Source organism: Primulina huaijiensis, chromosome 15, assembly GCF_012295235.1.
Source record: "Primulina huaijiensis isolate GDHJ02 chromosome 15, ASM1229523v2, whole genome shotgun sequence".
Lineage (NCBI taxonomy): Eukaryota > Viridiplantae > Streptophyta > Magnoliopsida > Lamiales > Gesneriaceae > Primulina > Primulina huaijiensis.
Genome location: NC_133320.1, coordinates 13,999,991 through 14,018,772, shown reverse-complemented (window position 1 = coordinate 14,018,772; position 18,782 = coordinate 13,999,991).

Here is an 18,782-nt window from a genome sequence, read left to right as displayed (position 1 = left end):
TATAATGAGTTCGGAATCATCTTGCAGGCACTATCAGTGATATCTAGGGGATCATGGGGGATGCTACTAGACGCTCTTATCATGATCCGAATTCCGATGGGTGCAATTAAAAAATAAGTTCTGACATTCTTGATCAAGGAGTTAATGAAAAGAATGGGGTTAACTAAGGTAAATCCGAATAAAAATAAATGTTATTATGGATCGCATGTAGATGTGAACCCACAGCTAGCTGTATCCTTGAACCATTGAGGGTCACACAAGTATCGGATTCTGTGTTCCCGTTGAGATAGTCAAATTTTAAGGAATTGGAATTTGGTGAATATAGTTTGATGGAGATCAAACTGGATGCATATAAAAGAGTTTCTAAGCTGATTCCATAGGATGAAAGAAATGGAAGTTAGCATGATTGTTAAATAAAAAAGAGGGTGAAACTGCTTGTTTTGTGAAGAAATTCACTAAACTTTCAGCTGCCCAATATTGTAAGTGCAAATTTTGATATTCGAAATTTTCGTTTTTTATTATATGAACAAGACTTGTATCCTTGATATATCGGTGCTCTCGAATCGTCGATCGGGGTTATAATGAGTTCGGAATCATTTATTTAGTGAATTGAGAATTTATTGATTAAATGATTGTACTAGTAGTAGTGACTACTAACATGTACAAATTCCCGTAAACGTTCTAGAGGAGTCTAGAATTAAATTAACCTATGAGTTAATTGTATAAATTAAAAAATGGTTATTTAATTTAATTAATATACACATATTTTATGCGCTGATATAAAATATGTGTATATATGTATATGATATTAATATATTATGTATTATCAAAAGTTGATTAATATTATAGGAATTAAATATAATGAAATATAAAGTTTTAGTGCCGAGCCCTTTTGGGAGAAGGATTCCTACACCATAAGAGGGTATAATTCAATAGAGATTTTTTTCATAAAAATTAACAAAATTCCTTCCCCAATTGCAAAGAAAACTCACGGCCACCTCATGAAATTTGGAAGAAAATTTTGGCCAAAAGCAAATTAGATTTGCTTAATTATTGATTAAGAATCAATAAGCACAAAATTTAAAAAGGCTTCCCACTTTTGCAAACACAAGTCTCGGCCACATCAAGCAATTTTGAGAAGAAATTTCGGCCACTCTTGTGTCTTCCATCGTCGCGCCGCCGTCTCTGGATTTTGGAAATTCGGAGACTACAGTCTCAACACACAAATCGCTTGCGATTTCTAGTGCAATCCAAGCCAGGAACAAAGCTTTTGGTCGAGGACCTAATTACACAAATAAAAAAAAAATGAAAACCGTCGCTACCTATGTTAGCGACGGTTTTAGAGACGAAAATTCACACCGTCGCTAAAGTCACCGTCGCAAATATATTGCGACAGTTTATATGGATAAACCGTCGCTAATTTCGGCGACGGTTTTATAAACCGTCGCTAATTACGGTTTTCTAGCGACGGTTTTTTAATACCGCCGCTAATTATAACGAAGGTTTGGACAAAACCGTTGCTAATTAGCGACAATATTAATAATCCATCGCTAATTAGCGACAGTTTTAGAAATCTGTCACTAACTTTTTATATAGCGACGGTTTAACATTTAGCGACGGTTTTTGTAACAGCTATTTTTTTTGTAGTGTTAGACGATCAAAGGAACAAGCAGTTCGTAAAGTTTACGAGAATAGATATATCCGCTTAAAATCCGGAATAGCTTGGACTCCAGCGTTATACGCGAAGGTATAATTCTTAGAACACCCTATGAATGTTTTTGAACACACGACGCCCAAGCAAAAATTTTTAAACTTTCGCTGTGTCTTGGGTGTGAGAACACGATGTCCCAACAGTGATATCAGAGTCAGATTATTCTCAATCGTGTGTTTTAATTAAATTGTGTTGAGTCTATTATTTCTAACCGCCTAAGAATTTTTAAGAAAAATGCCCCTCAAATTTATTTTTGAAAAATTAGTTTTTTCTTTTTTAAAAAAAAAAATTGGTCTGCCCAGAACTGTTCTAGGCACACGTGCGCGCAGCGCGCACACCCAAGATCGGATCGGGCAGTGGGCAGGAATGTGCCTGGGAATGTTTGGGCACCGCGCTAGGTCGTGGGCCTGAATTGTTCGGGCCTAGGGCCGATTTTCTGATTCTTCAAAATTTTGGGTTAAATTGATATTTTATGAAAATACAGATGATTTTACCCATACAATAATTTTGACAAAATTAATTTCTTGCAAAATAAATAATTGAAATATGATTTTAATTATTTATGGTAAAAGGTGTTTTACAAGAAAACTAATTATTTGAAATTAAATAAAAGTGTTTGTTTAATTTCATAATTATGGCGGTTAGTGATAATTTACGAGATACATGATTTATTGATAATATGTGATATTATCGGATTTATATAATATATGATAATATATGGTAAAAAGATGTTTGAGAGCCATGACCAATGTGCTATGTGTATGTTAGGATATTTTACATGTTGTAATGTTGATTATTTGATAATTTAAAATGGACCTTGTTTATGATCCGTTCCCACCCCCTAAATTTGTATCCCGATGTGCCACATATATTTTATGTAAATATTAGAATTAGTGGGAGATCAAGATTTGAAGAGGGTGGGCCCAATCCTGGAAAGAGTTTTGAAGATCGAAGACATGTAAAATATTGGAAGCTTGTGTAATATTGCATCCCTGCATTTACCTAGGTTATGGACACGAATCCTTACGTGGCTCGTACAGATCAATTAGCTGTCGAATATCGATCATCCTTTATTATTTATGATGTATGTTATATATTATAAATAATCAGTATGTGAGTTATTATTAATATAATAACAAGAGTTGCATGAATCCGGCAATCATACAAACAATCATGACACGAGTTTTAAAATTAATGATGAGACGAATTTAAAATTAAAATCCTTCATTTTGGATGATATCCAAAATTTAAATCAAGCCTACTAAAAGGATAATTAATAGAAAGTTTAATAATTCTTTGCCTTCCATCAACGGTGGTTGTATGATGAACGGTACCCGCGGTCAGTGTCTGGCTCATATTATTGGGGAGGCGTGGACGCCGGAAGCTGTTACTTCCACTGACATATTTGATGTGAATTACGTGGAACTCTCATGACTTCGCCTCATATTATTGGGGGATTTTATGGCGACCGTCCACTAAGGTTCAACATTGATGGGCCGGGCTCGACACCGAAGAGGAAGATGATCATATTATTGGACCCTCCTCAAACGTAAGACAAAATTACGTAAAGGTTGCAAGGAGTTGAAATTGGGCTCCATCTTTTGGAAGTTATGATTAACTAATATTATTCGGGATCATAATTTCGTAATTGGGCCTTGAGTACTCACTTAGAAAATTGGATTTCTCGTTTTCATCAGAAGGTGGTGAGAATGTCAAAATAGTGGGAGGCAGTTCGAAAAAAACAAAATTCCATATTTTAGGTCTTAATAAATATTTTAAATTAGTCAGTAACGTTTATTCTGTTTCCATATCAGTAAATTTATGATTTCGGCACGTAATCAAATTATGTTATTAAAACAAGCTAATCGAACTACAATTTTCAAGATTGGCTGAGAAAATTGTTATAAATTCGCAAAAAATAACATACACACTAATATCAATCTTGTTGAACTGATAAAGCATGCAAAATGGTGAGACCGTAGTATGCAAGCTAAAGTGTAATATGCTTGCTTCTGTGTCAAATGAACTGTAGAGACAGTTTGAGGAAATGTTAAATGTTGATGTCATTCGAATACACATGCAAGAGTTGCATAGTACATATAACTCGTACAATGATGCACACCACTTTCAACTAGCTCATGACAACACGCATGCAAGATGGGGCTTTGGCCAATGAGCGTGGTGCACATATTATTGGGCTTATTGAGAAGGNTAAATATCATAAGCTCGAAAATTTCTAATTAAAATAACTTTACATTTCCAGTAATCAAACTAATTTAACATTTAAAATCTCAAGTGCATAAAAATCTTTAAATCGTCCACTAACCAAAAAGCCTATATCGACCTTTAAAAAGACCAACTAACAATAAAATAAAGCATAAAATCTCTAATAAAATCATTAACAATAATCTTTTAATTCTTTTATCTATCAAGCTAGTGAGGAAAATAAATGTCCCTCGGGAGTGTACTGCCGCACTCGATCCACTCAAGCGTCAGCGCCTCCTCATATCACCAAATCTTGCAACATTCAAACCTAGTGAGTCTAATGACTCAACACGTTCTAAACATGAGTAGCAAGTAATACATATACAATCACATACATTAAAAATCATACTTTTATTTAAAATAACCTTTCAACATAAATAAACCGTATATCGTAAAATCATTTAATCGTAAAGCTTTGCATCCTTTATTATTTTATGTGAAGTTTGATCCTCGAAAGTTACTAGCATTTTATCCTCTGGTCGACTGATCAGTCTTCAGCTCCACATGGCCCATGGGGACGGGCACTAGGCACCGCTATGAAAATACGATGGTCGGGCTCTCTCTGAGGCTTTTTCCCGTAAACGGGTTCCCTCTGGGGCTTTCTCCCTCGTGACATTCCCATAAAATTGTAAGTTCACCGTTCTTTTTCTTAAAACGGATCCTCCACATATCCTCTATCATTTGTCACAATCAATTCACATCCCTCAAAATATTTTTCTTTTTATTTTTAAAGCATAAAATATAACGACTTCCGCTAATAATATTTTAACAGTAAAAATTACACAGCTTTACCATAAATCATAAAATATCATATTTTTATCAAATTTATCATAATAAATCCTGCATTATGACCTTTCGGGACGCTGCAAACCTTTTACGTATTTCCAAAGTGTAAAATGACTGTTTTGCCCTTAGACGTAAAATTTCTCGATTTTGACTTTTTCTTACTTTTAATGACATGGACTTATCCCAAATAATTATTTAAGCTTAAATATAATTTATAATAATTTTATTTAGCTTAAATTCATGGGTTTCGATTTAATTTCTTATTTAATTATACGAGAAGCGTTAAATTCTTGATTTAATTAAAACTTGAATATTTTCTTTCCAACTTTTAAACATAGAATTTTTATTACCTAAAATACCCTTGTGAGCCATGAACCACCCTCGTGGACCCATTGTTCAAACCTTATTCATTAATTTCAAAATTTTGACCCTTGCATGAACCTACCGAGACAACTCCCAATTTCATCGAGCTATGGCCGAGCCACCTCAAGCCGAACCCTAGCAAACCCACCTAAGGACCTTATTGACCAGCCCCGACCCCTAGAACCAGCCCCTAGCTTATGCATGAACCCTGCACAAGGACCCGAGCTGCACGAGAGCTTCTTTGACATCCTAGGACTCCTACTCGGTTTAGGACTCACGTGCCCACTTAACCCATGATCCCCTATGACCCTTACCTTCCTCGGACCATGCTCAGAACCAACCAAACCCAGCCCGAGCCCCTGAACCACGCTGCGAGCGTGCTGCAACAGAAACAAGCCGCGCGAGCCCTCCATATGCGCCTATGAGTTTCCTACTTCGACTAGGACTCTTTGCTCGAGCCACCCTTGAGCCCGAACCTCCCCGACCCTCTCTGGACTACTCTAAGACACAGACTAGACCACCTAGCCAAGCCCTTGGCCCCTCGTTTGCAGCAGCCCTCGGCCGCGCCTATTTCATGCATGGGAAGAGTCTTGTCTTCCATGGAATCTTCCCCAGCCGTTTGGCTTGAGCCCTAGAAATTGACCCTATCAAGACCCCAATCGCCTCTGCTCGAGCCGTATGTCCAGCCGCCACCTTGGAAGAAACATGCGATCAAGGCCCCTTCTAGAAAACCCTTCAACGTGCACAAACCTTCCAACTCATGTCCAGCCCTCGTTTCCCTTTAAATTGTTCATGTTTTATCCACAAATCATCATATGTTGGCAGCGTACTTGTTGGGAATATAATACGTTAATATGTACGTAAAAATGTTCAAAACTTTTGAAAATAAACGTCAAAACGTTTAGCAATTTAAACTCCAATATTTTTCAAGCATAATAAACAAAACATGCATATTATGGATTGAATGATGCATCAAAGGATTTATAAAATGTGCCTTTGTGTTTAAAACGCTCGAATATGTGATCGTTCGCGAGGGAGAACGAACGGGCGACGAAGAATCCTAGCTTTTCTACCTTCTTAATTCTCAAAAATTGTATGTGTGTGGGTGTGTATTTTCGGCTGGTATAAGGTGATTGGGAAGCCTAGGTAAAATATTTATAGATTTTAAATTTGCAAGTTAATGGGCTTTAGTTTTGGGCCTCCAAGTCTAAGAGCAATTGTGCCTACTCATTTAGTTCAATTGGACCCAATAACTCTTATTTGATTAAAACATAAATGTTTACAAAATTTAGTTTCCAAAAATAATATTTTTGATCTTTTAAAAACTCTTTGTTTGCCCAAAACCGGCTACCTGGGAAAAATCGAGCTCGACTCGTAAAACAATTCGAACTCTAACATTTTTAGAAAAATTAAATCATTTTTTATCATATTAAGAAACCTTGAAAATATTAAATGAAAATACTTATTCTTGTATAGGTCGTTCCCGGTCTCCTTTCCACTGCCTATTATTGAATATTCGGGTAAAATCCTTCAATTTCATGAAATCGTGTCATATAATCATTTAATCATGCAATCATATATTTAATCATTTAATATGTATCATGCAAGCATTTAAAATAAATTAAATAAAACAATTAAGTAATTCAAATAATTTGCATGTATGTGGTTTACGTATGTTGGTTTTTCGGACGTTACAACTTCATGACATCAATTTTTTGTCATTCTCTTCCTCATTTGAGGGGGCCCAATAAGTCGGAACATATACGTTTCACTGCAAGAATTCTAGACATAAGAAACTATCTAGGTCAGAAATGTTCTGACAATGATAATTGAATGTCCAAGTAAATACAATTTCAACAACAAACAAAAGAAAACAAGAAAGTGTAAACCAAGTACAATTGTGGCACGCTAGATTATGACATATTTCTCAAAGAAGGATGCATAAGTTAGTGGGAGAGGGACTGTTTGACTGGTCGGACATAAACTCTCTAGAGACATGTGAGTCCTGTCTAAAAAGAAAAATGACCAAAGCCCCTTTTCTAAGGAAAGTAGAACATGCAAATGACCTATTGGATTTGATCCATACAGATATTTGTGGCCCACTAAGTGTTAGCACGAGATATGACCATTCCTACATCATTACCTTTATCGATGACCATTTGAGGTTTGGGCATGTGTATTTAATGAAATACAAGTCTGAACCCTTTGAAAAGTTCAAAGAATTCAGAGCAGAAGTAGAGAAACAATTAGGAAAAAGTATTAAAACACTACGATCAGATCGAGGTGGAGAATACTTGAGTACTGAGTAAGGACATAAGAACACTGGAAAGACTCGTCTTGGTACAGTGAGTACAGTCTCCGGGACGTTACATTCTCTCTTAGTGGACTCCGTCTGCCACACCCCAATTGAATGGTGTGTCAGAACGTCGTAATCGGACATTGATGGACTTGGTCCGATCTATTATGGGATTCATTGAATTGCCGCCATCCCTTTGGGGATATGCGCTTGAAACAACGACAAGATTGTTGAATCAAGTCCATACAAAGGCACTGGATAAAAATCCATATGAGATATGAATGGGAAAGCTGGCCAAATGTTCAAGTCCATTACGATACTGCTAGCCATAGCAGCATGGTATGACTTTGAAATATGGCAGATGGATGTGAAGATAACGTTCCTTAATGGTGATATTAAGGAATATATTTACATGTCTCAACCTGAAGGATTCACATCAATAGGAAGCGAGCATAAAGTATGAAAACTTCAGAGATCCATTTATAGACTCAAGCAGGCATCAAGGAGCTGGAATCTCAGATTTGACAACACTATCAAAGAGTTTGATTTTGCCAAAAATCCTGAGGAACCTTGTGTATACAAGAAGGTCAGTGGGAGTGCAGTGACATTCATAGTACTTTATTTTGACGATATACTACTCATTGGGAATGATGTAGGGATGTTGCAGTAAACTAAAGTATGGTTAGCTGAAAAGTTCTCCATGAAGGATATGGGTGAAACATCACATGTATTAGGAATACAGATCTATAGGGATAGATAAAAAAGGATGCTAAGGCTCACCCAATCCGCATATATCGATACCATACTAACGAGATTCTCTATGGAGGAGTCCAAGAGAAGATATCTCCCAATGTCTCTTGGTGTGATGCTATCCAAGTCTACGTTCTCTAAGACTGATGAAGAGATAGAAACCACGAGCCGCATTCCATATGCGTCTGCCATAGGCAGTATTATGTATGACATGATATCTACTCGACCTGATATTGCATATGCACCGCGTGTTGCAAACAAATATCAGTCGAATCCCGGTCCACTGCATTGGAAAGCAGTGAAAAACATTCTTAAGTACTTGAGAAGAACTAAGAATTTGTTCTTGGTATACGGGAGCGGAGAACCAAAATTGGAAGGCTACACTGATACTAACTTTTAATCAGATGTGGATGATTCGAAATCAACATCTGGATTAGTATTCAAGTTCAATGGTGGTGTTGTCTCTTGGAAGAGTTCTAAGCAACACAAAATAGCGGATTCAACCACTGAGGCCGAATACATAGTTGCATCTGCTGCAGCAAAGGAGTATGTTTGGATTAGGAATTTCATCCAAGAGTTGGGTGTTAGTCCTCAAATAGTTGATCAAGTCCCGATCTACTGTGACAACACCGGTGCCGTTGCGCAAGTGAAGGAACCGAGGTCTCATCAGTGATCCATACATATACTGAGGAAGTTTCACATAATCCGAGAGATTGTGGGAAGAGGAGACATATTGGTAGAGAGAGTCGCCTTCGCAGATAACGTTGCTGATCCACTGACAAAGCCCATGCCAGGACCGTTGTTTCCGAAGCATCGTGAAGCAATGGGTCTAAGATCTATGGGTAATTGGCTATAGGGCAAATGAGAGATTGTTAGAGTAGGTGCCCGACAAGCCAACTTGTGGCTTGGACCATTTATCTGTATACTCATGCAAGTTGCATAGATAAAATCCTTGAATATATAATAAGTACCATGAGGTCTGCGTCGCAACATAAGATCATGAAACTCATTAGGAAGCATACCGTATATTCTAAACAGGTTCCTAGTCGATTCAGCCGCCTAAAACGAGGATAAAGGTCGCTTGAGCTCGAGACTAGCATCTTTGGTGTAAACGTCATGTTTCATTGGCAAGGGCATGGAGATGTCCATTCAAAAAATATGGGTGATCATATGATGATGCACTGAACAACCCTCCCTCAGACTGTCCAAGTGGTTCTCATTTGTCGAGTGAAATAGTCCGCAGTTATGGTTGTACACCATTAATCCTTTGACTCGGGACGATGTAGGGACTGTACATATTAGCATGCACTTTGATCCGTTTACCGACTCTATCGAGGGTCATCAGGTGTCGAGCTTGGGTGTTTTTTCGAAATACATAGGAGCTAATGCGTTGTAGTCGAGGATTCCCCGTTTGCCTACGAGTGAAGATATCTTATGTGATCTGATGAGTTAATAGTGCAAGGAGTATCTGGCCAGAGCAAGAAATTTGCTTTAGGAAAAGGTGTTTTCCTAGTTACACATACCGTGACACTATTAGTACTCAAAGATAAGTCGCATCGTTGTCGAATTCATATGCAACTCTCGATATACCAATGGTTGTAGATTCGACCGTGATATATGTGTTGAAGGGACCGTACTGTACGCTAAACATGACTAAAGGTTCTTGCAGGCACTATCAATGATACCTAGAAGATCATGGGGCGATGCTACTTGTGGGGCCCCGGATCCGACATCTAATATTAATAATTATAAATGTATCAAATCAAACCAATGAGTAAAACACATAATTTGTGGTTCACAAACCGACATAAATATGGTTAAAATAATTTAAAGATCTCAAATGTTTGAAATATAAATTTTAACATGCCAAAATAAAGTAGTGAACTAAAAAAATCCAAACATCATCACATAGCTCCTAAGACCCGAGAATCCCACTCTAACTCGTATCTCCTCGCCTGGCGCTGGACTCTGGCATCCCAAGCCTCGCCTCACCTATCGTCAAGCACATGAAAACAAGAGGTAGCCGACGTTCCGGTGAGTTTAAACCCAGTATGATACGATCAATAACATATGAGAATTAAAATGACAAATAGTTCATATGATATTCATAAAGATGCAATATAATGCAATGCATGATCAGAAGCTGTGGGCTATCAATAAATCTCAAGATCAAGTGAATCATCTGGTCATAGGGTACCCAAGGGAAGAGAATCCCCCAGCAACATCCACCTACTCATTTGCTAGGGGTGGGGTGCTGTGTTCTACAATCCCTGGACTATGGTGCGCCTATAGAGAGTGTTCAGGCCATAGCAGCGACCTCCGCATATACTATGCCAACTCAATTATATCCCCATACGTCCAAAAAATCAATAAATCAAGGCGACCTCCACCATATCAAATCTGAATCGACAAGTGGCTCAATATGCAATGTAATTATGCAAATCAATATCATCATCTCGATATCATAATAAACTCATCTCAAGACAACAATCATCATAAAATCACAAGTAATTCATCGAGCCATAGAATTTTCAATTTAAAATAAAAATGATACTTTTACCTCGTATGTTACCGACCGTAACATTCCTTTCAAATATTACCAAAAAGAGATCGAAAGGTGTAGACGAGAAGTCTTGAATCTCTGAAGTATACTATAACTCAAGAACTCGGTTCATTTATCAAAACAGAGCAGTTTCTGTACAAAATTCATAATTAATTCAATATTGCTTCAAATCAAGATCCGCGAATTGGATATGCAAGAAAACTTAAAGCCCAACAATTGTTTGTCACAAAGTTTTGTCAAAGAAAGTCGTTTACCTATTCGTTCATAATCTGAAACATACAGCATCATTCTCACGAATTCTGTGTCAACACATTTCTGGAGTACTTTATTATTTTGAGCATAACTTCCTCAATATCCAATGGAATCAAACCAATTTGTTATCATTTTGAAGATAAGAAAATGTTCTATAACTTTTATTTGAAATCAAATTCAGAATCCCAACCGATTAATACCAGAATTCGAATAAACATAAGGCATGTACACAAATCTGCACTAACTCGGATTTCCAGACCACGTTTAGTAAATATTACATATCTCTCTCATTTCTTCATGGAATTTAGTGATTCAAGAACCAAATTAAAGCTAACTTGATGCTCTACAAGTTTGATGAAGACCATAACATCAAAATCCAAATAGAACCGTCCCATATACCCAAAATATAGTAGGCATAAAAAATGATCTTGCACAAAAACAAGAAACCATGCTCATATTCATTTTAAATTCAAACCAACACAAATACAACATCTCAATATCTCAAATATCAATTCTAAACTTCAACCCATTTTCAAACTTGAACAAAAATGGGAAATACTTACATCCTCGTGAAGCCTGTGATGAGAGGATCACAAATATAACTTCATTTCATAATTTTCTTGAACAAATCTCCCATAGATTGAAGAAGAAATGTAGAAAATGGAAGGAGATGGACGAGGATTTACGTGGAAGAGAAAGGAAATGATTGAGAATGAGTGGTGGAAGTCAAAGTGAGCTTAAAAAATCAATTTTCGCATCTGTTAGCGCCGCAGCGCCACTTTCTAGCGCCTCAGCGCATAAAATCCCGAACTGTTAGCGCCTAGGCGCCACTATTATAGTGCCACAGCGCGTGAATAGTAACCCGATGAAGAGTAAATTTTTTTTTTTCAATATTTTTTTCAGGCATTACAATTCCTCCCCTCTAAAAATAGATTTCGTCCTCGAAATTAAATCATCAATTTCAAGTCTACGATATAATGATCAATACTGAAAGTAAGACAAAGAATAGAAGCATACTTTATTTGAATAACTCTAAATATTTATATCTCATTTTGTCTTCTAATTCCCAAGTTGCCTTCTCGACACCATGTCTGTTCCACTGTACTTGAATCAAAGGTATCAATTTATTTCTGGGTTGCTTATCTTTTCTGTCTAGAATCTGAATCGGTATCTCAATGTAGCTCAAAGTCTGATCTAACTCAACCTCGTCGGGTGGAAGTACATGAGAAGGATCTGGATGATATTTCCTCAGTATAGACACATGAAAAACATCATGAACACCTGATAATGCAGGAGGAAAAGCTAATCTATAAGACAAATCACCAACACGTTCTAAAATCTCATATGGACCTATGAATCTCGGTGATAATTTACCCTTCTTTTCAAATCTAACTGTACCACGGAAAGGAGATATTTTAGAAAAACTCTGTCACCTTTCTCAAAAATCAATGGTCGTCTCCTGATGTCGCATACTGAGCCTGCCTACCCTGAGCAGCTCGCATGCGACTCTGAATCAACCTCACCTTCTCTGTCATATCTCTTATCATATCAAGTCCTACAATTGGTGCTTCAGATAAATCGTCCCAATACAGAGGAGATCGACACTTCCTGCCATATAGTGCTTCAAATGGTGACATTCCAATGCTCACTTGATAACTGTTGTTATAAGAAAACTCAACAAGTGGTAACGAATCCTGTCAACCAATACCAAAATCCATCACTACAGCTCTCAGCATATCCTCTAATGTCTGAATAGTACGTTCTGACTGCCCGTCTGTCTGAGGATGATATGCGGTACTCAAATGCAAACGAGTATTAAGGGCCTCTTGTAAACTCTGCCAAAAATGAGAAGAAAATCTGGGATCACGATCTGATACAATGGACTTAGGCACACCATGCAATCTCAAAACTTCTCTGATGTACAATCTAGCCATCTGATCATGCCTATATGTCATCTGATAAGGAATGAAACACGAAGACTTGGTTAATCTGTCCACGATAACACAAATGGAATCTCAACCCCTCGATGATCTCGGCAATTTCGTGACAAAGTCCATGGTGATATGGTCCCACTTCCATTCTGGATCCTTAAGGCTATGCAGAAGACCTCCTGGTTGCTTCTTTTCTGCTTTCACTTGTTGACAATTCAAACATCGAGATACAAATTCTCCTATGTCAGATTTCATTTTTTTCCACCAAAATTGTTTCTTTAAGTCATTGTACATCTTTTTACTTCCAGGGTGTACACTGAACTTACTGCAATGAGCATCACGCAAAATCTGTATCCTCAACTCTGAATTATTAAGAACTACAATACGACCATTCACATACAAAATACCCTCATTATTGACCTAAAATTCTTATCGATGTCTTGATCTGACATGTTCAACTGATTTCTGAATGCTTTGATCTAACCTTTTGGCCTCTCTAATTTTTACAAACAACTCTGGCTCTGCCTGAATCATAAATACTCTTACAGGTTGAGTATCTACCAGAAAATCCAAACCAGAAAGACAACATTCTTCTAATAGATCAGATACACTGCTAGTAATCAAGGACATATTGCTTACTTTTCTGCTCAAAGCATCGGCTGCTGCATTAGACTTGCCTGGATAATATTTTATTTCGCAATCATAGTCTTTCAACAAGTCTAACCAACGTCTCTGTCTCATGTTCAGCTCCGCTTGTGAAAAGAGGTATTTCAATTTCTTATGATCAATGAATATCTCAAATGTCTCCCCATACAAGTACTGACGCCAAATCTTTAGAGCAAAAACCACTGCTGCTAGTTTGCTGCTAGTTCCAAGTCATGCACTGGATATTTAGACTCATGTGGCTTCAACTGTCGTGAAGCATAGGCAACAACACGGCCATGCTGCATTAATACACAACCCAGTCCTTGATGTGAAGCATCAGTGTGCACTGTAAATCCTCCTCCACCTGATGGGATAGTCAGAACTGGAGCACTAGTAATTCTCTGCTTAAGTTCAACAAAACTAGCCTCACATGCCTGCGACCAAATAAATGGTGCATTCTTTTGTGTCAGCTAGGTAATTGGCCTCGCAATCTATGAGAATCCTTCAATAAATCTGCGATAATATCCTGCCAAACCCATAAAACTACGTACATCAGGAACTGATGTCGGTCTAGACCAATTGATGACTGCCTCAACTTTACTCGGATTAACTGATATACCAGCACTAGAAATCACATGTCCAAGAAAAACCACTCTATCCAACCAAAACTCGCATTTGGATAATTTAGCATACAACTTTTCAGTTCTCATAATTTGCAAAACAGCTCTCAAATGCTCAGCATGCTCAAATTCAGATTTTGAATAAATAAGAATATCATCAATGAAAATCACAACAAATTTATCTATATACCTTTGAAACACACGGTTCATCAAATCCATAAATACCACAGGCGCATTGGTCAACCCAAAAGGCATAAACAAAAATTCAAAATGCCCATACTTTGTACGAAAAGCAGTCTTAAGCACATCTGCCTCTCTAACTCTTAACTGATGATATCCGGATCTTAAATCAATCTTAGAATATACTGAAGAACCCTGCAACTGATCAAAAAGATCATCAATCCTTTGCAAAGGATACTTATTCTTTACGGTGGCTTTATTCAATTTTCTATAATCGACACAAAGCCTCATAGACCCGTCTTTCTTCTTCACGAATAAAACCGGAGCACCCCAAGGTGAAACACTTGGTCTTATATATCCTTTAGCCAATAGATCCTCAAGTTGTTCCTTTAGTTCTTTCAGTTCAATAGGCACCATCCTATAAGGAGCTCTAGAAATAGGCTGTGTACCTGGCATCAACTCAATGTTGAACTCGATCCCTCGAACTGGAGGAAATCCTGGAATTTCATCTGGAAATACATCTGAAAATTCACTAACAATTGGAATATCTGCCAATTTAGGTACTGACCTTGAAATATCAATTGCATAAAACAAGAAACATTCTGCTCTTTTCTGCAACAAATAAGTCATGGACAAAACAGATATCAAAAGAATCTTAGCTCGAGAACCCTTACCATAGAATGTCCAGTGATTTGTCATATCAGACCTAAACTTAACAATCTTCTGAAAACAGTCTACAGTAGCCTTGTATCTTGTCAACATGTCAATACCAACTATGCAGTCAAAATCAGACATCTCCAACACAATACAATCAAGTTCAATGACATTTTCCTCATAACAAAATTCACAATCACTTATCATTTCAGCTGACCTCATAACTTTGCCCAGTGGAGTAGAAATAGATAATGTAGACGATAATGGCATAGAATGCAACGAATGCAATGGGACAAAGTGCTCAGCTATGAAAATATGTGATACACCAGTATCCATCAAAACATAAGCAGGATATGTGAGAACCCGGAAATTTTGATCCAAAGCAAATAATGTAAAAAATATAAACTTAAAATTTAGCTTAATCTAAGCTCAAAAACTTTCATTCTAACTATAGAAATTAAATATGAACTTAGATTTCAGCTAACTTAACTCGAGAAAATGGCTTCAAAGTTCGGAGATTAACTCAACATGAAGCCGAGCTGCAAATAACCGCAACCATTGAAGTATTGTCACTAGAAGAGTAAAACCCCAGCTCAAGGACTCGATCTTTCAGCTCGAAACAGCTCAACTAAGCTTGTCCTAACAAGACCAAAAAGGGAGCTAAAAGATGAGCCAAGAGATTGGACAAACTTATTATGCAAGAAACAACCTTTGAGTTAACCAATGAAGAAGCTAAGGGATGAGCAAAAGGTTAGGACAAATTAAGTATGCAAGAAATGACCGTTGAGATAATCCATGAAGGAGCTAAGGGAGGAGCTAGGAGATCAGGACACATTTATGGTGCAAAGAATGACTCTTGGTACTTGGCATTTCTTTGACCTCCATTATGATCATCATTAAATCATTACTTGGGCTCCAAGTGGTCGACCAAAGGGGTAAGGAAAAGCCACACTCTCCATCTATAAATAGCACTCAAGACTTGAGAGAAAAACACACCACCAAGCCTCTCAAATTTCGGCCAAAGGAGAGCAAGGAAGAGAAGAGAATTTCGTGCAGTGCAGTCAGTCAAAAATAAGTCGAAGTGCTGCCAAAATCACGCTGCAGTATTCGTATCAAGAGAAACAAAGTGCTGCCCGACTGAAGACAGAGTTTGTTAGATTTGCGCCGAAGTGCTGCCGAAATTTCAAGAGAAAGCTTTGTACAAGAAATCTGTAAGTGGGATTTTGATTAAGTATTCGTTTCTATTTTAAACCTTGAATAAAAATAATATGATATGCTTATAAGTATGATCATATTTTTGAAAATTGTTACCTGTTCTGTTTAAAAATTTCGATCGATTATGTATTTCTTCTATGCTTCGAATTCCTTTGATTCCACTGTGTCTGTCGAGAAATCTGAACTCTGAAAATATGAAAAGTTCTGTCTACTACTTCTAAATTCTGTTTACACTGTTATGATTCAAATTTAAAATGGGACGAGAATTGTGATTCTGTCTGGCCCCCAATGGTGGGTATAAAACCATTTCTGTCTGGCCCCCACCGGTGGGTATAAAACCGAGTTCTGACCTCACCCCTTAGAGGACTAACATATTGGGGACAATTTGACCATAGAAATGAGATGAGTAATAGTGTTATGTTTGTTCTGAAATGATCTGAATTGTTTCTGTTTTGTTTGATAAGTTCTGTCTTTCATTCGATTCGTTTCCGTCTTGTCAAATTAAGAATATTAAGTTTTTAAAGTATGTTAAATAAAATTTTTAAAGAATTAAGTTCTATATGTATCTTTGGAATCGATCGACCCCCACTTGCTGAGTGTTTCCCAAAACACTCACCCCTTACAAATTTCAGATAAAACTGAAGAGCAAATAAATGAGGAGGAGCAGGAAGCTTTCTGGGGTTGGTGAACGATGATCAAGATCAAGAACCAATTTATCCCTTTTGTTTAGTTTTCCGCATTTCGCCACTCTGATGTATTTATTTCATTGTCATTGTAAGACAATACTTTATTTATGAAAAAGACTGGTTTGATTTGATACGAGGCTTTATTGTTTTCAATATAATTGTTAAACAATGCTGGATGTCACCGATGCTTCGGACACGGGGCGTGACATTTAAGTGGTATCAGAGCCGCCAGGTTCATAATCCCACTGGGATTTTGATAGACAAAATTTGGCGAAGTCAAATTTTGGCAAAAGCCTAGTGCATCCCAATTTGAGTCCAACTTTCATCTGTTCTTGAAATCCAACTTTCATCTGATTCTTAAATTTCGAATAGACTTCAGAAATCTATCCCTTCAATCGCTTCGCAATTCTTAGTATCAAAATTATTTTTCCACGACCACTTTGTTTCTATTATTTGTGCCTTTCTATCCTTTATACAATTCTGATGCTTTACCTCGATCTTTATCCTAGGAAATGGATGCTCCACGTACACGCGCACAGGCTGTCCTTCGCATGCGTCAGCTTACCATCGATAATCAAGCTAAGGAGATAGCAACTTTGAAGGCGCAACTGGCTAAGGAGAAACTGGAAAAGCAGGAACTTAGTGAGATCAGGCACATACTAGAGACTGACGTGCAGCGATTGACTCATCACTTGGACTTGGCTGAGAGCCAACTTCTACAGATACCGACCGATTCGGTTTGCATTGCGCGCTTAGCTTCACTAAACAAGGATCTGCTGGAAAGAGTTGAGATAGAGAGAGAGAGAGCGCTACTCAGGCTCGTCAGCGTCAGGAAGATTTCAGCGCCAAGCAAGAGTGGTACATCTCAAAGCTCCACGGCACTATGAACAGACTCCAAGATCAGAACAACTATTTGCACTGGTAATAGAGAACATGAAGGAAGAGGAAGAAGCACCGATGGAGGTGGCCGATGACGAAAGTGACAGCGACAGCGACGGAGGAGAGATGATAGACTAGATTAATATCAAGATTATAATAAAAATATTTGGATTGTAATGAAATTATGATTGAGAAAATATTATGTACTGAATTATTTTTAAATGAAACTTTCTATTATCTTATTGCATATTTAAAAAAAAAAATTATTGGATGAGTATACTATCAATAAAATTGTGTTTTTATCTTTATAGGTAAACAAACATGAATATTCAAAGCATTATAAATGAACTTCAAAAACAACTTCAGGAAAAGGAGACATAAATTAAAACACTGAAAGAAAAAAAATGAAAAAATTGAGAGAGACAACTACCAGCTGGATGGGAATAACGTATGCATGATGGAGGATCTTCGTGAAGCCAGAGAGGAAGAAAAAAAACTACGCGAGGACGTTAGACGTTATGCTGCGTATCATCTAGAGTCGAAGCGTCGACACGAGATCACCAAGCAAGAGTTAAACAAAGCTCAGGATAGGATTCTTACACTCCAAATCCGGGATGACAGCCTTCTCAAAACACAACGCCGTCATGAAGAACGGATCGAAAAACAAGAAATTGATGAAAAAGTAAGCCAATCAACTATACAGGAGCTTCAGGAGCAAGTAAATAACCTTGACCACCACAACACTCAATTGCAGAATCACATCGAACACCTACAAAATGAAATGATCCACATGGAAGAACTCATGGAACAACTAGAAGAAGACCCCGTGGAAGAAGAAATTAATGAAGCCGAAGGAGACGGTGAAGTTATAGACGAGTAGGGAGAGAACTCTAAATTAAATATCAATTGTAAACAGAACTATCTGATTAATCATTTATTAGAAACTTTTGGTTGTATGAAAATTTTTCAAATTAATGAAATTATTT